This window comes from Tamandua tetradactyla, chromosome 22, assembly GCF_023851605.1.
Source record: "Tamandua tetradactyla isolate mTamTet1 chromosome 22, mTamTet1.pri, whole genome shotgun sequence".
Taxonomy (NCBI): domain Eukaryota; kingdom Metazoa; phylum Chordata; class Mammalia; order Pilosa; family Myrmecophagidae; genus Tamandua; species Tamandua tetradactyla.
Window position 1 is genome coordinate 44,035,043 of NC_135348.1, and position 23,951 is coordinate 44,058,993.

The 23,951-nt window shown below is 40.0% G+C and overlaps 1 protein-coding gene across 12 annotated transcripts in view; it reads left to right on the forward strand.

The window, feature by feature from the left end:
* LOC143666354 (uncharacterized) overlaps positions 1-23,951 on the forward strand; it is a 209,526-nt gene that overhangs the window by 36,080 nt on the left and 149,495 nt on the right. The window contains exon 3 of one of the 12 annotated variants that reach the window (XR_013167555.1): positions 10,588-12,212. The exons of the other annotated variants lie outside the window; for them this stretch is intronic. The gene's annotated coding sequence lies outside the window, so the exon portion shown is untranslated. Of the gene's footprint in view, positions 1-10,587; positions 12,213-23,951 lie in introns of those variants that run through there. 12 annotated transcript variants of the gene reach the window in all.

The following is a 23,951-nucleotide window of genomic DNA, read 5'->3' on the forward strand; positions in this document are numbered from 1 at the left end:
TCATTTACCTCGTAGTCCTAGTCAAATCCATTATATTGCATTTCTAATTGGATTCTAATCTATTTTTCAGCTTCTTTAACAGTTACTGTAAGAAGAAAAGCTGACTTTCAGAGATGTGGAACACTAATTCTGAGTCTCAGGTGTCCCACAGATTCCCAAAGTTCCAGGGAACTACCAGGTTATACATGTAGAGTACAGCACCTCAGAACTTAAAAATAACAATTTAAACTCAGGAATAGATGTGAGTGCTGTAAGACCTTTACACTGAGCTTCACTTGAACATTCTGTACTCCTTGACCATCGATTGCCCAATCTCAGCCCACTTCCTATCCTCTAATAACATATGCACTCAAATTCAATTCTCAGAGTTGGTTCATTATAGTTAGCTTAGTGAGACCACACATTACTTGACCATTTTTTTCTGACATTTCACTGAACATAATGTCCTCAAAGTTCACTCTCTTATTGCATGCACCCACCTTCACCCTTTCCTGCATCCGCTCATTATTCCATCTTATGCATACACCACATTGCACCCTCCCTTTCATCAGTCAATGTACCCTTCAGCCACCTTGACCCATTGTAAATCATGAGAAATGCTGCCATAATCACCAGAGCAGTCACCTTTTAAAACCAAACATGTTATCTGTTGAAATACAAAATGTTATTGTAGAGCAGGGATCAGTAAACTTTTTCCGTAAAGAGCCAGACGCTAAATATTTTAGTATTTGCAATTCATGTGGTCTCTGCCACAATTAATCAACTCTGCCACGGACAATATATAAGTAAGTAAGTATGATTGTGTTCCAATGAAATATTATTTTATAAGCAGGCAGTGGGACATACTTAGCTGTCAACAGGTGTTTGCCAACACTTGTTCCAGACTGCTTTGTCTGGTAGATGAGGGTGCAGCAGAGGATCGCTAAATCATCTCCTCTTCTTCGTGCAGAGAAGTGTGCATTCTACAGAAAGAATACTGGGACCAAATGATTACATGTGTTTACAGGGATAAGAATTCAGAGAGACAGAGAGCTACAGCAACTTACAGCCATTTCCAAGCTATTTAACGGGGAATAAGAACATTTTGCAATGCCTACTAAGGTCTTTCAAAAATGAGGTGGCCATTTTAGACCACAGGTAACAACATATTAGGATGCACACTGGATTTTTTATACTGTCCCAGAACTATTCCCTTAACTTCAGTAAATGACATTTATCAGCAATTTAGACTCAGAAGGAACTGATGACAGAATAGAACATATTGTTTATCATTTATAATTCATTGTATATAGCATAAAAAAGCATGCCTTATTATGGGGTTTCTACTTAGCTGTTCTCATTTTGCTATTTATTTTAATTCTCAGTTTAAGAATCCTTTTAGATGTTGCCAATTTACTCCTTGAATAAATCAGATCCTATCCATCTTATACAAGCAAAATTCCGAAAGCCAAATGGCACAAAAGTAGTCAATTAGTATTTTTTTATTGTTCACTAATATTTCACTTCCTTCCTCATTTAGCTCAAATTTCATGACCCCCAATATAACCATTCCCATGTAACATCCTTGCTTAGCCTTCCTTCAAAATACTCACTTTGTAAAACCCTAAGTAGTTAAAATGAACTCATTCTACAATTACATATATTCAATAATAAGACATAGAGAACATTTTGTGTTCCAACTCTTTCTCCCTTCCAATTTAAGACTAAAATCTCAAATGGCCAATCAGAACTGTGGACAGCTTACTTACCTACCAAAGTCACTTTCTTAGGTAAAAACTACTTTTCTAATCTTCTCTTTGCATTTCAAATTTCCGACATCCTCCCCACCCTCACTTACAGATGACGACCTTTCTATATATAGTAAAAGAAGCCACCAGCTGAAATCTCCTGGGTCTCGCAGCAATCTGTCCCTACTCTTATCTGCAGCTGGCTAATCTACCTTCTCTCCTGTTGCAATCAGAGAACAGTTCCTGCTGCCACTTCAATCCATCTCTCCCCTTATGATCTGGGTCAGTCATCTTTACCTTTATGAAGACTTTGATCCTATTTGATTCTGCATCAATTTCTCCCTCTCTTTCGGATCTTTTCCATCATCACATAAGATTACTTTATCATTGTGCAACTTAAAGAAAAAATTTAAAACCTCCCTAGGCACCATAAGACCATTTCTCTGCTCCTTCTCATAGTAAACCTCATCAAAAAGTTTTCTACAACTTCTGTCTCTACTTCTTCACCTACTGGTCAACATGCAGCACAAGCCTGACCCTTAGTGGACAGGTGTTAGTTTATCTGAATTCATAAAGGAATGCCATCCGTCCTCTAGGTGAGATTAGTATTTAGTATACACATTTACTGGTTATTATTGTCTGTGTTTAGAGATTTCCTCTGGAACATGAGCTCACAGAAGACGAGGTAGTGTTTTCCACACCTTTGTGTTCCCTGCACAGTTCCTGGCACATGTTGGACTGCTGATATACGCTGAAGAAAAGGAGGGAGAAAGGGAGAGTGGAAGGTTAGAGTGAGGGAGGAAGGCAAGTGCTTATAATGTATTTCAGTTGCCTGAAATCAACACACTCTGCAATATCAATTTTCCATTCACTGTGCAAAAGATGAGAGAGGTATAACTCACATTGAATAGGCAGTGACTTTTCTGAAATCTCTACCAGACCACTGTGATGATATTACGTGAAAGATCAGAAGAAAACTATTTGGTAGATTAGAAAACCATATGGCAAATCAGTTATACAGAAGTCAATTGGACAAAAACCTCAGGCAATACCTAGAAGGAGATAGCACATGAACAGCCACCCACTTACCAGTGATACTTGTAAAGGAGTGATGCAAATGTTCTAAAAATGATGATGGTGATGAATTCACAGCCATGTGATGATATTGTGAGCCGTTGGTTGTATACTTTGGATGATCGTATGGTTTGTGAAGACATTTCAGTAAAAATGCATTAAAAGAAAACAAAACAAAACAAGAAAAGGTGACTACAATGCAAAGACAAAATGAAAGGTCTCCGAAGACATGTTTAAGTCACCCTGTAGTCACTTGCGCTGCTGCAATCGTCTTCTTACAGTTGCCGATAATTCTTGAAATTGCACCCACCTGCTACATAGCTTTTGGCTTTCCCAAGAGTTTTAAGTGCCATTGGTGAGGACCAAACCTGTAAGGAACAAATATCACTTTTTCAACTGGCACAGACTTTTGCAGTTCTCAGTTTTTTTAAATTGTTGTATTTTCCTATGTTTTGGAGTAGGCAGACCTGAAGAAAACTTTCTTCTGCTAGTTTAGTTCAGTCAATGCTAAAGCTTAGAATAAGCTAGAAAAAGTTTTGCTCTTTACTGAGAGATGCAAAAAGATCACCTCTTTATCCTGCTGGATTAGTCAAGCCTCCCGGCGTGAATGGAGTTTTGGGGAGTATGGCATCTATTCTCAAAATAGGTCTCAGTCTGGACGGTAGCACTACTTTGAAAATCAGAAGCATTTTGTCGGGAAGGGCTCAGTTGAACAATTATCTTCATCCATTTGAATGTCGCTGAATGGTTATTGCTGCAGAAATTCTTATCACAACGTCCTGATGTTCTAAGGAGTGTGCTGTTTGTAACTTTGATTCATCATTTTGCTTCTTGTTGTTTACCAGTCCTTTTTGAAACTACATAAGGTAAAGAAAATGTTTTAAACCTTGTCGCATTCAGAAGATGGTTTTTGTGATCTGCACGTGCAGACTCCGAGCCGCCTCTCCGGTCGGCTGCAGACCCGGGTTGCTGAGCACCACTGGGGCTTTGCAGCCACATTAAGGATTCGGAACAGGTTTCTCTCCAGACACCCTGTGCTCATTATCATTCTCATAGTTACATTCCGTTTCTCAGAGGAATCTTCTCACATTACATTTAGGGGAAGTGATTTGTTTCCAGGCTACAGCTTCCCAAAAGCTATAATCACATGGGTTAGCTGAAATTAATTTCCCAATGTATTCTGCTTTGCAGTTTATAAAGAGGGAAAGCAGATCTGCCTGCTTTTTTTTTTTTCTGTCTCATGTCTCCTTGCATTTTCATCAGCTTTCTTTATTGTGCTGGTGAAGATTAGGAAAATACGAATCTGGCTGGTAAGGGAAGGAGAGTGAAGGGGAAATAGATTACTGGGCAGATGTTTTCTTAAATTTAGCCATGGGAGAGATAAAGAAAGCTAAATCAAATGTACTGTGCCTCTAGGATTGTGGTGTGAGCATATGGGCAGCATCTTCTTTTTAGGCTCTGCCACCCCTAAGCATGTGCTGAGTTAAATGCATAAACTGGGGAAGATGTTGGAAAAACATACAGACTCTCATAGAGATTCATCCTTCTGTTTTAGAGGAAAATCAATGTATTATACTCAGGGAAATTTTTCTTACCTTTTCTTTTTGGTATGTTTATTGTAACTTGGTGGTAGGAGTGTAGAGAAATGTACTTTATAAAACCTAGGTCAGAAAGCATCTACTCCAATTCAAAAATTGTGTTTACTCAAATTAATCACAATCTTGGCAATAAGAATGTTTATTTGTGGGAGGCATAAATAGTAATTCACCTCAAGTTAGGAAGCCAAAAACAAATGAAACAGGAAGGAAAGAGCTTTTGGTTAAAATTTGTTTTATTCACTGAAAATGTCAGAAAATGAGATCCAGATTTTGTATTACCTCAGCACTTCAACATCCACTCAGATATTGTGTTTATTCTAGTCGTTTGTTTCAATACTCAGGGAATATAATTGCAGAAAAGAAAAGTGTGATTCTAAGCAGGCTGTCACTAATGTTGTACAGCTACGTGCAGGAGGATTTGATTATAGTTTGCTGACATCCACCAGTCATTCATTTGTATATTCAATCATCCAACAATTATTGAGTGTCTGTTAGTGCAGGTACTGAGCTACAGAAAAAGGGCAGAAATTTGAATAAAATGCCCCCCTTTATTCTTAATAAACCTAGAATCTTTTTTCTATAATGCGGTGAATTGATCAGATGACCAAATAGCAGTCAACATATTTCAGTTCTCAAAAGAATCATTTTTATCTGAGCGGGCAATAATTCCAGCAATTTGGCAGTAATTTCCTTGGAATCAGTTTAGTTTGTACATGGTATTATTATAAGAGATCTAGATGTGGAAGGATGTGGAGCGCTTGCTACAGCATGGAATTTGAATGTTTATTGTATGGTGAGGAGTTATTTGAATAATAGGTGAAAAATATAAGCAGGTACTATGATTGTTTAAAGAAGATTAGTACAGGAAAGAGATGGATGGATTTAGTGAATTTAGGGGTTCATGTAATCCTTCTATTACCCTGAAAGCACAACCTTCCCAAGAACTCTAGGCTATTTCAAGTCACAAGGAAACCACTGGGTTTAGAGGTGCAGAGATGAGCCTTGCCTGTGCTGGTTACTGGGTGGTGACTTGGAGCATGAAATGCTACATTATTTTGACTCTTGAGACTTTTTCGTTTGTTTTACTTTGTTTTGTCATAATAGTATCACCATTATTAATATCTGCCAAACACATTGTGGATCTGAAAACTGAAAGATAATTGATATGAATAGGTCAAGTTGAGGATTGCACATAAATATGAGCATTTGTTTCCTTTTTCTGTGCAATCTCTCACAATGCAATAACTTTCTTCGTTACTCTTCTGCCATTTTCCCCTTTTTTACAAACATTTTGTTAATTGCCTTCTTTGAAATCTACAACATGGCTCTTTCCCTATTTCTCTGTTATTATTTATAAGTCAAAATTTGATATTAACTATGACTGATAAACATAATCGCAAGGTTAGTAATGGAAGTAAAGCTATGACAGTGTAGATTTTGATGTAGTGACGAGCCAGAGTGAGTGCAGACTTTGAGATCTCTAGGATAGGTATTAGAATCTTTATAGAGAGTCCCTAATTAATTCTGCCCCTAATTAAAACTGCATTGCTAGGTGCATTGGCTTTCCAGAGTAAACTAAAAATCCTATTCACTATCTCTTACTGACTTTTCCCTTGGGCTCTTTATTTACGAGTGTTGTTGTAGCTTGATGGGTTTTTGTAATAAACATGGAAAATTTTCTAAATATTTTATAATATTTAGAAATTTTAAGGCTTAAATTACCATTGTGGGCTAATCTGGGATCCAGCTTAGTGCTCTGTCAGCATTTAGCACAATTGTTTTATAAATTGTATTTTTGCATTTCTCTGGCTCTCCCTTATCTTGAAAACTCATAAGGGATAAGAGTTAAGTTCTCAACCACCTTTCTGCCATCCGTGCTAAATATAATGTCTGGGTAAGCTGTTTGGTGATGTTTGTAGAATAAATTATTTTCACTGAAAAATATAAAATGTGTCTATAAGTTGGTTATCAAGGAAATTTTATTAAAACTAGTTTTGTATACAGGGAACTTTCTGTGTACCTTTTGTGTATATGCTGATATCACTTATGGTAATCACATTAGTTTTGTCACTAGTTTTGAATTTTTTTTTGTATGCTGTATGGTGGGGTCACATTTCATTATTTTTCCATGTGAGTATCCCATTATTGCAGCACTATTTGTTGAATTTTTGTTTGTTTTGCTTGTTTGTTTTTTGGAAAGTGCATGGGCTGGGAATCGAAAGCGGGTCTCCCCCATGACAGGTGAGAATTCCACCACTGAGCTACCTTCGCACCCCTAGTGCTTGAATTCTTGATGTTAGGTTTTAGCAGAAGCAGCAAGGGAATTATAGTGATTTATTCACAATACCCAAACTAGCCAACTTTCTTAGCAATCATTGACCATTTGCACAGATAGTTTCAGTACTGTGGTAGATATGCCATATATTGCCTGTAAATGGAACCTGGAAGAGAAGTAGCCAGGAGAGGACGCCATGTGCATTACCATGTGGCAGAAAATCAAGGACTGAGGGTCATGGCAGCCAGCCACCGTCTTCTGGGAGAAGCATCCCCTTGATTCTGTCTTGACTGTGTACTTCTCCTAGCCTCAAAACCATAGTCCAGGGAATCCCCATTGTTTAAGCCAATCTGTCGTGAGGTATTTATTTTAGCAATGAGAAAACTAAAACAGACTGGGAAAAGAAAAGAATAATATACAACATGGCACTAATGAAGCTGGGTTTTAGTTATAAATGCTATTTATTTTCTTAGTTAATATGAGTATTTTCAACATTTTCTAGATTAAAAATGTATCATTTTTATAATTAGGAATATATCTAATATTTTTAAAAAGAAAAATTAAGACAATTTCCATTACATTATTATTGATATTTATTTTTTATTAAAATAATATTTGCTTTCTGTAAAAATTCAAACAGGATGTGAAATTTTCCACTTTATGCTTCTTGATCCCCAAGTTCTAATTCTCAGGCTTTACTGCCACTAACTGGGGTACCTGGGCACTAAGTATATCCATCAAATTTATCAACCTCAAAAAATTTTCCAAGTGTTCATGTGAGTAAACAATTTGAAGGGACAAACAGGGAAGCCGTGCTGCTGCTTGACTAAAAATACTGAAAATGACTGTCTTTGGCCTTAATTGTGAGGTCAAAACCATCACCACCACCAGATGCTCTCTTCCTCTCTTCTGTTTCCCCTCAGCCTCTGAGCACTATCCTTCCTTGCAGATCCTACTTTTTGGTGATCAAGAAAGCAGAGTTTTATTTCAAGTCCTTTAGTCCATTTTTTAATTTTTAAAATCACCTCTCTGTGCCTGTTCTTATGGGTTAATATCTTAAATATAATGATAGTTCTCAGTTACCCTCTTTGACTTAGTCTTTAAAAATATTCTGGGGAAATTTGTATTTTAACTGGGATAAAGCATTCCATCATGTGGGAGAGTCAACAAGCTAGTTTAGACTGCTGAAATATTTTATCTATTTAAACTTTGCTCACTATTACTAAAAAAACAATGAGAACCAAATGGTAAAAGCATTTTGAGGAGGTGATAAGTAAGAAAAATGATATAAAATAATCTTTGCTTTTTTTCTATAAAGCTATGTCTCTTGCTGTGAATCAATTGTGACAGGACACGATCCTGGTAAAGTTGCCAGTGTTATTGTTTACTTAGTCATTCTTGAAAGCCAGGGTGTCATTTAATGGGTATCATTTCAGAAATGAGCATCAGAATTTCTATAGTTCAGCATTTGGCACCATACACTGCCATTAGTGACTCGGCTGGCTGAAGAATGTAACATGCCTGGTAACTTTAATTTTAAATTCCCCAGATTATTTTAGCATAGCCAGAATGGATTTGAGATCTTCTAGATCTCACACGTATTTGTCAGGGGTCTGTTGAGTGCCTGCTATTAAAAGCAAAGCACTGTACAACCCCAATACTGGAAAACTATCACTTTGCTAGAGAAAGTTGCTTGACTCCTACTCAGAGAAACATTTTCTCTCCATTTAATTAGTAATCCTGCTGGAGTTTTCTTCATTCGTTCTTATGTGGAAAATGTACTCACTGAATTAATCTAATATCAAACCTATGATGAAGGTGAATGTGACTTTATAGCAATTTGAGAAGAGCTGTGAACTTACGAATTCTGAACATGGTGCCATGCAAGCTTCCATAAACAGTGATGATGTCCTTGATAAGAAGAAAATGTGCTTATTCTTGTCAGGTAACAATAGTAAGTGGCACTGAGTCGTAGATCTCTTCTCCTTTTAAAAAATGGAGCACCTATACAAAAGCTGGGTGGAGGGGCACTCAATGTTTATAAAGCATCTGCTATGTGTCAGGAATTCTGGTATAGGAACCAACAGTACAAATATGAATGAAGAGTAAGAACTTTATTTTCCAGAAGCTCACAATCACACAGGTTGGACACATAAGATACATAATCTTGATATAATAAGATCCTTGTTCTTTATATATATATACATACTATGAACATTGTGGCAACTCTGAGGACAGAAGGAATATTTTACCCCCTGTGAAAGGCTTACATCTACACCGAGGTACAGAGGGCAAAAGGAAATAGAATGAAGTGGCTCCTTAGGCTAAGGGAGCCACAGAAGCAAAGACACTCTTGAGAAGTTCTACCTGGTAAAGCGTGAACACCTGAATAGAAGGAGAGCCTTCGCCTATCTTATAGTTGATAGATGGGCATAGAAAAGCCCTTTGTTTTTCCTTCTTAAATACTGGCTGCGTTTGCTGCTTCTGTGGCTGAGTTACACTTGGGGATTGGGCAATCCTTCCAATGAGCCAAATTTTTCTCTCCAGGTGTCCTTTCCTACCCTGTACTGCATTCTGAGGACGGTTGTTGGCTGCAGTTGTCTTTCTTGCTCAATGTTGTTTTTTCCGCCATCTTCAATGAGGACTGTGTGAACTTCAAATTCTGCTGCTGCTTCATTAAATCCTTAATCTCTATAGGCCTATAACAGAAAGTCTTTAGTTCTAGGCTGCAAGAAAAGAAAATGTCAGAAGCAGCAAATACTACACAAAATGAAACCATTCATAATTGTTTTAAAAAATGAGAGAGCTAGCAGCTGCTCTATTCCATTTATTTCTGTTATCTGCAGAATTTCTCATTGAAGGCAAGTATAATCACTGCACTCAGCAGCTTGGGAAATGCGTTTTTATATAACACACAGACATAAGACTGCAAAATAACAGGAAGTTTAACCTCATTTGAGTACAGAGAAGAATGAAACTTGGAAAAAATAATGTCTTACATTGTCTCAATGTGGTAAGTAATATGTCCAGAGGGCTTTCAGTCTTCAGAGCCATCCGTCTGTCCCTGCATTGTCTTACTCCAGATTTTATTAGCTCTAAGTCTTTGATGAGGGAACTGAAGTGCTCAGCATGGTCAAGTCCACATAGGAACTTCCCAGTTCCCAGACCTATGATTCATTCCCCTGTGTCACAGCTCCCATTTTTCCCACACTGTGACCTACCAGGCGGTACACAGTTAGAGCCAGTGTTTGAATACTCTTGTGTCATGGCCCTTTCTTACATAAATGTGATGTGATACTGCCATTTTCTTTATTAATACAGGATGTTTTGTTAGGGACATTTCTCCATCTTCATCTGCACGAATATTTTCCTAGTAGGATTAAATGTCTAATAATCCTGAACTTTCAGATGTTGGAAGGCACCTCTCAAAAACATTTACTCATTCATTTATTTTCAAATTTCTCAGATACATACTTGCCATTGCTCTCCTTTCATCACTAGCTTCACTGAATCTGCGTCAAAAGAGTTTGTTTGTTTGTTTAGCAAATATCAGGAGAGTTCTATATTTAGCTTTGTCAAATACTTGTACCTACTTCTAGGCATTCGAGTGTGCATCTTGTCACCACGCGTCTCCATTCCATCCAGTCAACACCCTGTCTTCCATCCATCCTGTACCCATCTGCCTCTTCTTTCAGCCAAATCACCACTATGTAACACTTGCCATGTACAAGGAGCTGTTCTGGATGCTATGCCTTCACAAAGATTTAGACAACAGATTCTCTATCCCGTAACTTATGCTGATGGATAATTCAGACCATTCATTCTTCCCTTATTCCAAGAATCTTTATTGAGTACCTGTACAAACTAGGTCCTGGATAATGAACCCAATAGAAGTCGCCTTTGTTTCTCATAGATGCAACAATTTGGCGAGGAGATACTGTACCACTGCTGGGCCTACAGGAGAATTGAGAACTAAGGGAATGCACAGCCACATCTCCCACGAAGACACAAAAGGCTTCCTGAAGCAGCAAATATTTGATACACGAAACACAAGTAGGATTTAGCAATGCAGAGGAAGGAAAGATTGTTCCAGGAAGTGAAGACATCAGGCCTTGAAGACGAAGAAAATTTATTGCACTTGAGAATCCAAACAAAATTTAATATGGCTGTTTCTGGAGTATGACGTGGCAGGAGGGGTCGGCAAGGAATAGACTCCTGGGGGTACCAGGATGGTTCTGTGGTAGAATTCTCACCTGTCATGCGGGAGACCTGGGTCATTTCCTGGCCCATGTGCTTCCCCAACAGCAAACAAACAAGCAAAACAAACAGAAATTCAACAAAATGGTGCTGCAGTAACAGGACAGTCACATGGGAAAATGATGAAATGTGACCCCAGCATACGGCATACAAAAAAAAAGAGAAAGAGATAGATTCGTGCGGGGAAGCCCAGGATGAATTATAGATGATTCACGGTATTAGAGCTCTTTAGACATCCTTTGATCTGTGTCTTTAAAGCCCCCTCGGCCTCCTGGTGGAGAAAATATTTTGACTGTGGTTCTCAGCATATTCTCCCCTACCCCAGCACCATCAGCATCACCTCGGAGCCTGTCAGAAATGCGCATTCTTGGACCCTGCCCCAGAGCTACTGAATTAAAAAGTCTCCTGGGATCCACCAATGTGTGTTTAACAAGCCTTTCCAGTGATTGCGATGCCAGCTAAAGTCGAGAACCACTAGATCAAAGAGAAGCAAGGTTGGGGGAAAGGCCAGTTAGAAGGTTGGGGCGATGACCTATGTAAAATTCACAAGTAATCAATCATAATAATGGCTAGAAGATTCAGGTGTCACATCAGAGGCGCAGATCAGTTGGCATGATTGGTCAGAGAAAGCAGGACAGGGTGTGAGTACGAATTTTTTAGAAGAGAAGCTGTTTGAGCTAAGCCTGTACCTTTTTTAAGTCTTAATTCAATGTCTTATTTAAATTACTATTTCCTAACTATATTCACAGTTGCCACACTGAAATTTTTAAATTGTCACACAGCTTGATATAAATAGTGATTATTGACTCACCCATCTTCTTACTGAATAATTTCGCAACTATATTTTCTTTTCTCATGAAAAATTGCATAGAATCAATGGACTCTTAAAGAATCATATATACCCTGTTAATAAAATTTACCCATTAAAAAAGGCAATGCACTGTGGACCATTTTCTCTTTTTAATTCTATTGTACTTAGAATTACTGGACACTCATGTTTGTCGGAGAACAGTGCAAGCAACATTACTTGCACCCATAGCATTGTGCCTGTTTTCTTTCTCTCGCTCGCTTTCTTTCCCCATGCCTTCCCATCCTTTCCGTTACTTCCTATCCTTCCTTCTTCCCTCTCTTCCTTCCTTCCCCTACTTTACTTCCCCTCCCTCCCTCTCTTTTCTCTCTTTCTTCCTTCCAGCAGTGATTTATTAGCTTATAAACCCTTAAGGAGAAGCTATTTTCTATTGACCATGTGGCACCAATATGGTGCCATATATATATCTATATATATGCATGTTTTACCACATATATGTATATAGATATTTACATATATGTGGTAAAACATGCATGTTTTTCTTGTGTATAATCAAATAGAAACTTCATGTTTGCTTTTCTTCATTTTCACATATTTTCTAACTAGTCTGCCAAATCAAATCTACTTTTTGCCTTAATTCCACTAAATTAGCACTTCTTTTATGAAACATTTCTGACATTTCTCTATGCCTTATTATACTTGATTTGTTTTAAGAAACATCGGCAATATTTAATTGCAGAAATGGTGACACTAAAGTTTTGGCTATCCAAACTGCCAGGAAATTTGGAACTTAATTTTTTTTTATATGTACCATGTATATGTGCTTAATTTTCTTTCTTCTTGTTTGTCATATTAAGTGTTCTTGTATAAACTAAGGCCATTAAAAAATATTCAGAAAAATCTTGCATGGATTAAGTGTAAGAAAACTGAACAAAGAGTGAACTTTGCCAAGTCTTTTAAAAAGCCAGCTGTATGCATCTACTTGTTAACATGTAGCTTTAGTCTGAGCTGGGAATTGTGTACAGTTCACAGCGAACATGGGCCATTTGTCCTGGGAACATATTTTGTGGCTGCCAAAACCAAACAGCCTTCAAAGTTCCCATGAGAGGAACATGATGGTTCTGAAGCAGAGAGAAAACCGAGGATAATGAAGATTGTTCTCGTTGTTCGGGTGGGAAATGAACTGAAAACAGAAGAAAAATAGAAATCAAATGTGTTTACTTACAAAATTTCTGAAATAAGTGATTATTAATAATAAAAAAATAATACAGCCTACCAATTTTTATTGCTGTTTTGTTAAACACCTTGATTAAAGACATGTTTTGGACATTTAAACAATGTATGATATAGTGCTTTCAGTGAGGCAGTAAAATAAACTACGTTCTGAGTAAGAATATTCATATTTTGTTTAAATTGTAACTAAAACCTGGAGTTGCCTTTCTTCAAGCTAAACATAGAAGCCTAGATTGTTATTAATGTTTTTATTAAGTTTTATTTACAAACCCCCTATACTGACAAGCAAAAAATTCCCCACACCCTCACTCCATGCCCTGGTAACCTCTAGTCAATTTTCTGTTGACGAACGTGCTATTTCTAGATTCGCACAGAAGTCATGGATTCTTTTTGGGAAAAAACGTGTCTCACAGTGAGAAAATGTCTACCATGGGTTTCCACGCAGTAGAGGGGAAGGAGCCATGCTGAGGAAGGAATCCTGTGTCTCATATCGTGGGTCTCCTGGCCTCAGGCAGCATGTGGGCTTGCATTTCACCTGGTCGGCTGGGGGACCCGACAAGCACTCTACTTTCCAAGATGACTGGACTGTTTCTCCTTGTCGCGTCCCTCCCTGAGATGGGCCCCTTTCCTCCTGAAAAGCCATGGCGAGGCACTGCACTATTTCATGTCATACAGTTGAACCATGAAAAGAGTCATTTGTAACTACATGTAGCAAAATAAAACAGGACTGTGAGTGGGAGAAACTGCCTTAAAAGAAATTAGGGCAGAAAGAGGATGGACCAGGAGCCCCAGAGCTGAGCTCTAAGGATTTAAGTTCATGTGAAATGTAACAATGTTCATTGGACGGAGTTAAAGCATTGATCAGATAGGCCTATGGTAGACTCTTGGAGAAGAACTTGTTCTGTACAAATTTCTCCAGTGTTGTTTAGTATTCAGTAGTATTTTCTACTCAGCAAGAGCTTAGAAGTGAGTTGATACTCTGAGACTGTTTCTGTGACTTGCATTCAAGCCCATAATTCTCATTTTCCTGTTCCACCAGAGAACTTCTTCCAGATTACACAGTGCCCACAGCACCTGCACATCATGTCTCCCTTTATTCCTGCTTACTGAATATGGTACAGAGTTGCTTACAAATGACCTCTGTTTCAATAACTTTTAGAAAAGCGTAAATTGATTGCATTTTCTTTGAACCAGTATTTTCAAAACACTTTTGTTTCTTATTGGTTCAATTTTCAAATAGATATGTCTGCTTTATGCTGTATGTTTGATGATTTATAAAATACATAGGAATGCCATATACTATCAAATGAAGATGGACCAAAGCATGTGGTTATAACACAGCCTGTATTCCTACCTGATGTAATTATCCTGGCGTGGCAAATGATTGCCTTTTGGATTCTTTACCTTCGGTAAATGATATATATTGCATTTAAGTCTACAATAATATTTCTTTTTGAATGTGGGCAATTGCTAACTCATTGAACCATTTTCTTTGTATAAAAAGCAACATTGGTAATTTTAGAGTAGGATAAAAACAAAAAAATAAACAGAAGACAGAAAACTCGTTTCTTGGGAATACCCACTGGCCAGGCATGACTACTGTGCATCCAGGAGAGGGGCTCTTACATTCACATCAGTGCACCTCAAAATGTAGATATGCGGCTGTTAACCCTTCGTCTCCTAAAGGAAAATGCTGCTTTCAGTGTAAGATGTTTTTAGTTCAAATTAGTTTATTGTTCAATGTCACCTTTATTTTGATATCAGTAGGAAGAAAATTTAAGAGTATTCAGAGTTAGTTATCAACTGATCTTGAATAAAACTATGCATAACTTTAAAATAAATGTATTTCATTTCATTTTTAAAGCTGGCATTTGGTAGACATTACCAAACTGCCATAGAACTAACAACTGGCCATTCTGTCAGCTGTAATTTTTCTGTAATAATACGTTGTTTTCTTCTAGGGATTCTGTGGTGAAATAAGGCCCTGGAGTGCTATTTTTTTTCCTTCAATTTTTTTCTGTCCTTATATTCTATTGAGTATCTAAATTTGTCTCCTGTTTCTTTTAAAATCCATTGCTATTTAGCTGTTTAGATAACCTAGATCAGTTTTAATAGAATAAAGCAGATCAAATTTTTAAAAAGTTTATGGTATCTATTTATGACCTTACAGTGTCTTTGAGATTTCAAAACTGGATTCACAAACTAGGTGACACAGCCCCAGTCAGCTGCCCCCACCCTTGCGAGCTGCCTGGCTGAGGGACTGCTGATCCCCCCCACCCCCCACCGGGGATCAGGTTTGGGACACTCAATTTATGCTACTTTTGACATCCGCATGATGTGCAAAAGCAACAGAATTTGCTGGCCTGGTCGCTTTGCTATTTATTCAGAGAGGAGGCCTGGTCTGACGTGCAGGATCAGGCAGCTGAGATGGGGAGCGACGACCTCCCCACCTGGGCCTCGCTGAGTGGGGTCCTCCCAGCTGATGGTCCAGCCACAGGGGTGACGGCCCTGAGCTGGGCACATGGGGTCCATCAGCCACCGTCACCCCAACAATAGACCAAACGGGAAGGCTGCCACCTGTTCACAGGGAGCCAGAGCAGTCCTGAGGTCACAGTCCTGGGGTCTGTCCTGGGGTCAGTCCTGGGGTCAGTCCTGGGGTCACAGTCCTGGGGTCAGTCCTGGGGTCACAGTCCTGGGGTCAGTCCTGGGGTCACAGTCCTGGGGTCGGGCCTGGGGTCAGTCCTGGGGTCAGTCCTGGAGTCGCGGTCCTGGGGTCAGGCCTGGGCTCTGTCTTGGGGTCAGTCCTGGGGTCGGGCCTGGGGTCTGTCCTGGGCTTTGAATCCGAATAATCCTTCCTCCTTGCTGTCCCCTGTCATCGGTATCTACAAAAAAAAAAAAAAATAGTTCCCATAGACACTTTCAGTTCAATCATTTATTCCTGCCTGAACGTTTTACGGAGTGGCCACTTCATACTCGGTGAAATACTAGGCCTGCGGGACAAAGCAATCAACAAGACCCAGCTCTGCCCCGAGGGTGTCACAATCAGCAGGGGAGACAGACCTGAGAAGACAACCAAGAAGAAAGAGAAAACGCAGTAGGTTGCACTGACTGTGAACCAGACCCGTCCCGGTCACGCCGACCGTGCCCTCATGTCAGAAAGAACGCGGGACCCGCAGGAGAGCAAACGTCATCCAATCGTGGAGAAGAAAAGAATTGATTCACCATCTTGCAAGACCCCTCACACCTGTGCCGAGCTCACAGCCCTCCCGCTGCTCCGCTGATCGGATGCTCCAGCGCCGCACCTACCCCGACAGGCTGACTACTTTGAACTCCCCACCCTGAAGGGGCCCCTTTGACTGTTTTACATTTTGATGACCCTGGCCATCAAGGATTGGGCACCAGTTCTAGGCTTGGTCAGCCGCCCTCCCCTTTCCCTGCCTGCCTCACCTTGTGTGAGAGCTCAAGTTAGCCTCATTTTTGCATCCAATTATGCCCATGATTTGGCTTTATTTCCTTGTCAATAATGATTCAGAGTGAGGTTTTAGTAGCTCCAGGTCCATGGGGGAATGCCTTAGTTTGCCCAGGCTGCTGTAACAATGTAGCCCAGATGAGCTGGCTTAAACAACAGGAATGTGTGTTCTCACAGTCCGGGAGGCCAGCCATCTAAGCCCATGGTGCCAGTAGGATCATACTTTCTCCCAAGCCTGCAGCTTTCTAGTGGTGGTTTGCAGGCACTCCAGCAGATCTTCTTGTTCACAGGACCATCTCTTTCCCCTCACCCCATTTATCTCCTGCACATGTGTCCAAATTTCCTCTGCTTATGAGGACTCTAGTCTCATTAAACTAGGTTAAGGCCCCCCTGACTCAATTTGGCCTCACCCAAACTAGTAACATCTGCAGAGGTCCTATTACAAATGGGTCCACAGCCAAGGGACTGGGGGTTACAACTTGAACATATCTTTGTGGGAACGTGACTCAGTCCATAACAGGGAGTTTCATTGGAACAGCCTGTTTCCCTGACTATTGCCTGAGAAATACTTACTTGACTAATTTTTGTTTTTCCTCTAGTACTTTGGAGCTTGTAGGACAGTTGGAATATGTAATTATCATAAACGTAAGTCAATATACCAAGGTGGCTCTTTTTCTCCGCCGGCCCGCCGCGCGGCGCCCAAGCCCCGCAGCAGCCGAGCCGCCCGACCTCCTCCACCCCTCTCTTTCTCCACCGGCCCGCCGCGCGGCGCCCAAGCCCCGCAGCAGCCGAGCCGCCCGACCTCCTCCACCCCTCTCTTTCTCCACCGGCCCGCCGCGCGGCGCCCAAGCCCCGCAGCAGCCGAGCCGCCCGACCTCCTCCTCCCCTCTCTTTCTCCGCCGGCCCGCCGCGCGGCGCCCAAGCCCCGCAGCAGCCGAGCCGCCCGACCTCCTCCACCCCTCTCTTTCTCCGCCGGCCCGCCGCGCGGCGCCCAAGCCCCGCAGCAGCCGAGCCGCCCGACCTCCTTCTCCCCTCTCTTCCCCCTCCTGCTCCGGCTGCTCTCCAACCACACGGTGCCCTCTTCCCCCGCCTTCACCGTGCTCCTCCGCCACCAGCCTCGACAGCCTTGCCGCCCTCACCTTTCCTCCTCCAGAACAGCTACTGGGGGAGTGGAGATAATACAGAGCAGCTCCCGGAGCCACGACGGATATCAAAGGGACAGCGGACCCCATCCTGGAACGGCTGACTATCTGGGAGAACCAGCTCCGGTGAGATCACCAAGGGGCACGGGCTTTCCTGGGTGGGACGACAAGCGACCGGAGTCCCTCCCTTCCACCTTCCTGGGCCAGCTGGTAGAATTGGACAGGCGGTCCCCTTAGGCCACGGCGGCTGGTGCCCCCACCACACGAGGCCCCCCGGAACAACTGAGATAGTTGGGTCGGAAACCCCCAGACTGCGGAGAACAGTGACCGGGGGATCCCTTCCAAACACGTGACTCCCCCGTCGGCTGGGAACAGTGTACTCTCCCGGGCTGCGACAGCTGGCACCCTCCCGCCACGCTTGGTGCCCCTCGCCGACTGGCTAATTTGGCCGGACGCTCTCCTGTGCTGCGACGGCCGGCGACCCTCCCCACGTTTGGAACCCCGGGCCGGCTGGCATTCTTCCAAGATGCTTAGGTTGCCGAACCTCCCCTACGGCGAGAGTTTTCCAGAGTTGAGGGACCCACAGCAACTTTCGCTGGTGGAACCCATAGACAGGCGTGTGCCACGAGCGCCACCTACTGGGCAGGATAGGAAGAACAGAACCCAGAGATTGCGCAGAAAAATCTTTCAAGCTGTGGGGTCGAACACCCGGGGAAATCTGACTAAATGCCCAGACGCCAGCAGAAGATAACGGATCACGCTCAGAAAATTGAACATATGGCCCAGTCAAACGAAGAAACCAATACTTCAAATGAGATACAGGAGCTGAAACAACTAATGCTGAATATACGAACAGAAATGGAAAACCTCTTCAAAAACGAAATCGATAAATTGAGGGAGGACATGAAGAAGACATGGGCTGAACATAAAGAAGAAATAGAAAAACTGAAAAAACAAATCACAGAACTTATGGAAGTGAAAGATAAAGTAGAAAAGATGGAAAAAACAATGGATACCTACAATGACAGATTTAAAGAAACAGAAGATAGAATTAGTGATTTGGAGGATGAAACATCTGAATCCCAAAAAGAAACAGAAACTATCCGGAAAAGAATAGAAAAATTTGAACAAGGTATCAGGGAACTCAAGGACAATGTGAACCGTACAAATATACGTGTAGTGGGTATCCCAGAAGGAGAAGAGAAGGGAAAAGGAGGAGAAAAACTAATGGAAGAAATTATCACTGAAAATTTCCCAACTCTTATGAAAGACCTAAAATTACAGATCCAAGAAGTGCAGCGCACCCCAAAGAGATTAGACACAAATAGGCGTTCCCCAAGACACTTACTAGTTAGAATGTCAGAGGTCAAAGAGAAAGAGAGGATCTTGAAGGCAGCGAGAGAAAAACAATCCGTCACATACAAGGGAAACCCAATAAGACTATGTGTAGATTTCTCAGCAGAAACCATGGAAGCTAGAAGACAGTGGGATGATATATTTAAGTTACTAAAAGAGAAAAACTGCCAGCCAAGACTCCTATATCCAGCAAAATTGTCCTTCAAAAATGAGGGAGAAATTAAAACATTCTCAGACAAAAAGTCACTAAGAGAATTTGTGACCAAGAAACCAGCTCTGCAAGAAATACTAAAGGAAGCACTAGAGTCAGATACAAAAAGACAGAAGAGAGAGACATGGAGAAAAGTGTAGAAAGAAGGAAAGTCAGGTATGATATATATAATACAAAAGGCAAAATGGTAGAGGAAAATATTATCCAAACAGTAATAACTCTAAATGTCAATGGACTGAATTCCCCAATTAAAAGACATAGACTGGCAGAATGGATTAAAAAACAGGATCCTTCTATATGCTGTCTACAGGAAACACATCTTAGACCCAAAGATAAATATAGGTTGAAAGTGAAAGGTTGGGAAAAGATATTTCATGCAAACAACAACCAGAAAAGAGCAGGAGTGGCTATACTAATATCCAACAAATTAGACTTCAAATGTAAAACAGTTAAAAGAGACAAAGAAGGACACTATATACTATTAAAAGGAACAATTAAGCAAGAAGACATAACAATCATAAATATTTACGCACCGAACCAGAATGCCCCAAAATACGTGAGGAATACACTGCAAACACTGAAGAGGGAAATAGACACATATACCATAATAGTTGGAGACTTCAATTCACCACTCTCATCAATGGACAGAACATCTACACAGAGGATCAATAAAGAAATAGAGAACCTGAATATTACTATAAATGAACTTGACTTAACAGACATTTATAGGACATTACATCCCACAACAGCAGGATACACCTTTTTTTCAAGTGCTCATGGATCATTCTCAAAGATAGACCATATGCTGGGTCACAAAGCAAGTCTTAACAAATTTAAAAATATTGAAATCATACACAACACTTTCTCGGATCATAAAGGAATGAAGTTGGAAATCAATAATAGGCGGAGGGCCAGAAAATTCATAAATACATGGAGGCTCAACAACACACTCTTAAACAACAAGTGGGTCAAAGAAGAAATTGCAAGAGAAATTAGTAAATACCTAGAGGCAAATGAAAATGAAGATACAACATATCAAAACTTATGGGACGCAGCAAAGGCAGTGCTAAGAGGGAAATTTATTGCCCTAAATGCCTTTATCAGAAAAGAAGAAAAGGCAAAAATGCAGGAATTAACTGTCCACTTGGAAGAACTGGAGAAAGAACAGCAAACTAATCCCAAAGCAAGCAAAAGGAAAGAAATAACAAAGGTTAGAGCAGAAATAAATGAAATTGAAAACATGAAAACAATAGAGAAAATCAATAAGACCAGAAGTTGGTTCTATGAGAAAATCAACAAGATTGATGGGCCCTTAGCAAGATTGACAAAAAGAAGAAGAGAGAGGATGCAAATAAATAAGATTAGAAATGAAAGAGGAGACATAACTACTGACCTCACAGAAATAAAGGAGGTAATAACAGGATACTATGAACAACTTTACGCTAATAAATACAACAATTTAGAAGAAATGGACAGGTTCCTGGAAAGACATGAACAACCAACTTTGACTCAAGAAGAAATAGACGACCTCAACAAACCAATCACAAGTAAAGAGATTGAATTAGTTATTCAAAAGCTCCCTAAAAAGAAAAGTCCAGGACCAGACGGCTTCACATGTGAATTCTATCAAACATTCCAGAAAGAATTAGTACCTACTCTCCTCAAACTCTTCAACATAATCGAAGTGGAGGGAAAACTACCTAATTCATTCTATGAAGCCAACATCACCCTCATACCAAAACCAGGCAAAGATATTACAAAAAAAGAAAACTACAGACCAATCTCTCTAATGAATACAGATGCAAAAATCCTCAATAAAATTCTAGCAAATCGTATCCAACAACACATTAAAAGAATTATACATCATGACCAAGTAGGATTCATCCCAGGTATGCAAGGATGGTTCAACATAAGAAAATCAATTAATGTAATACACCATATCAACAAATCAAAGCAGAAAAATCACATGATCATCTCAATTGATGCAGAGAAGGCATTTGACAAGATTCAACATCCTTTCCTGCTGAAAACACTTCAAAAGATAGGAATACAAGGGAACTTCCTTAAAATGATAGAGGGAATATATGAAAAACCCACAGCTAATATCATCCTCAATGGGGAAAAATTGAAAACTTTCCCCCTAAGATCAGGAACAAGACAAGGATGTCCACTATCACCACTATTATTCAACATTGTGTTGGAAGTTCTAGCCAGAGCAATTAGGCAAGAAAAAGAAATACAAGGCATCAAAATAGGAAAGGAAGAAGTAAAACTATCACTGTTTGCAGACGATATGATACTATATGTAGAAAACCCAGAAAAATCCACAACAAAATTAATAGAGCTAATAAATGAGTACAGCAAAGTAGCAGGCTACAAGATCAACATTCAAAAATCTGTAGCTTTTCTATACACTAGTAATGAACAAGCTGAGGTGGAAATCAAGAAACGAATCCCATTTACAATCGCAACTAAAAGAATAAAATACCTAGGAATAAATTTAACCAAAGAGACAAAAAACCTATATAAAGAAAACTACAAAAAACTGTTAAAAGAAATCACAGAAGACCTAAATAGATGGAAGGGCATACCGTGTTCATGGATTGGAAGACTAAATATAGTTAAGATGTCAATCCTACCTAAATTGATTTACAGATTCAATGCAATACCAATCAAAATCCCAACAACTTATTTTTCAGAAATAGAAAAACCAATAAGCAAATTTATCTGGAAGGGCAGGGTGCCCCGAATTGCTAAAAACATCTTGAGGAAAAAAAACGAAGCTGGAGGTCTCGCGCTGCCTGACTTTAAGGCATACTATGAAGCCACAGTGGTCAAAACAGCATGGTATTGGCATAAAGATAGATATATCGACCAATGGAATCGAATAGAGTGCTCAGATATAGACCCTCTCATCTCTGGACATTTGATCTTTGATAAGGCAGTCAAGCCAACTCACCTGGGACAGAGCAGTCTCTTCAATAAATGGTGCCTAGAGAACTGGATATCCATATGCAAAAGAATGAAAAAAGACCCATCTCTCACACCCTATACAAAAGTTAACTCAAAATGGATCAAAGATCTAAACATTAGGTCTAAGACCATAAAACAGATAGAGGAAAATGTTGGGAGATATCTTATGGATCTTACAACTGGAGGTGGTTTTATGGACCTTAAACCTAAAGCAAGAACACTGAAGAAGGAAATAAATAAATGGGAGCTCCTCAAAATTAAACACTTTTGTGCATCAGAGAACTTCATCAAGAAAGTAGAAAGACAGCCTACACAATGGGAGACAATATTTGGAAACGACATATCAGATAAAGGTCTAGTATCCAGAATTTATAAAGAGATTATTCAACTCAACAACAAAAAGACAGCCAACCCAATTACAAAATGGGAAAAAGACTTAAACAGACACCTACCAGAAGAAGAAATACGGATGGCCAAGAGGCACATGAAGAGATGCTCAATGTCCCTGGCCATTAGAGAAATGCAAATCAAAACCACAATGAGATATCATCTCACACCCACCAGAATGGTCATTATCAACAAAACAGAAAATGACAAGTGCTGGAGAGGATGCGGAGAAAGAGGCACACTTATCCACTGTTGGTGGGAATGTCAAAGGGTGCAACCACTGTGGAAGGCAGTTTGGCGGTTCCTCAAAAAGCTGAATATAGAATTGCCATACGACCCAGCAATACCATTGCTAGGTATCTACTCAAAGGACTTAAGGGCAAAGACACAAACGGACATTTGCACACCAATGTTTATAGCAGCGTTATTTACAATTGCAAAGAGATGGAAACAGCCAAAATCTCCATCAACAGAAGAGTGGCTAAACAAACTGTGGTATATACATACGATGGAATATTATGCAGCTTTAAGACAAGATAAACTTATGAACCATGTAATAACATGGATGGACCTAGAGAATATTATGCTGAGTGAATCCAGCCAAAAACTAAAGGACAAATACTGTATGGTCCCACTGATGTGAACGGACATTCGAGAATAAACTTGAAATATGTCATTGGTAACAGAGTTCAGCAGGAGTTAGAAACAGGGTAAGACAATGGGTAATTGAAGCTGAAGGGATACAGACTGTGCAACAGGACTAGAAACAAAAACTCAAAAATGGACAGCACAATAATACCTAATTGTAAAGTAATCATGTTAAAATACTGAATGAAGCTGCATCTGAGCTATAGGGTTTTTTCTGTTTTTGTTTGCTTGTTGATTTGTTTGTTGTTGTTGTTTTTTACTATTACTACTGCTTTTATTTCTTTTCTTTATATTAACATTTTATATCTTTTTCTGTTGTGTTGCTAGTTCCTCTAAACCGATGCAAATGTACTAAGAAACAATGATCATGCATCTATGTGATGATGTTAAGAATTACTGAGTGCATATGTAGAATGGTATGATTTCTAAATGTTGTGTTAATATCTTTTTTTTTCCGTTAATAAAAAATAAAAATAAAAAAAAAAAAAATATACCAAGGTGATGGAGGACATTATTCTCCTGATTATAGAGGGGTAGACCCTGCCATAAAAGCATTCAATGCAGAGAGGAATAGCATTTCTCATTACAGGAATTGGGACAGTTGTGAAAATGAAGTGAATGGAAGAGAATGGCAGTGAGAGACCATGGATTTTGGGGGCTGGGAGCAAGGTAGGGGCCTTATTTTAACTCCTGTTCTTAGAAATCAAACTCTGGAGATAGGAGAAATATCTCCAGATGATATCAAAAAGTCATGCTGAATTAAGAGCCCTGGAAATCCTCTGAACTTCCCCCT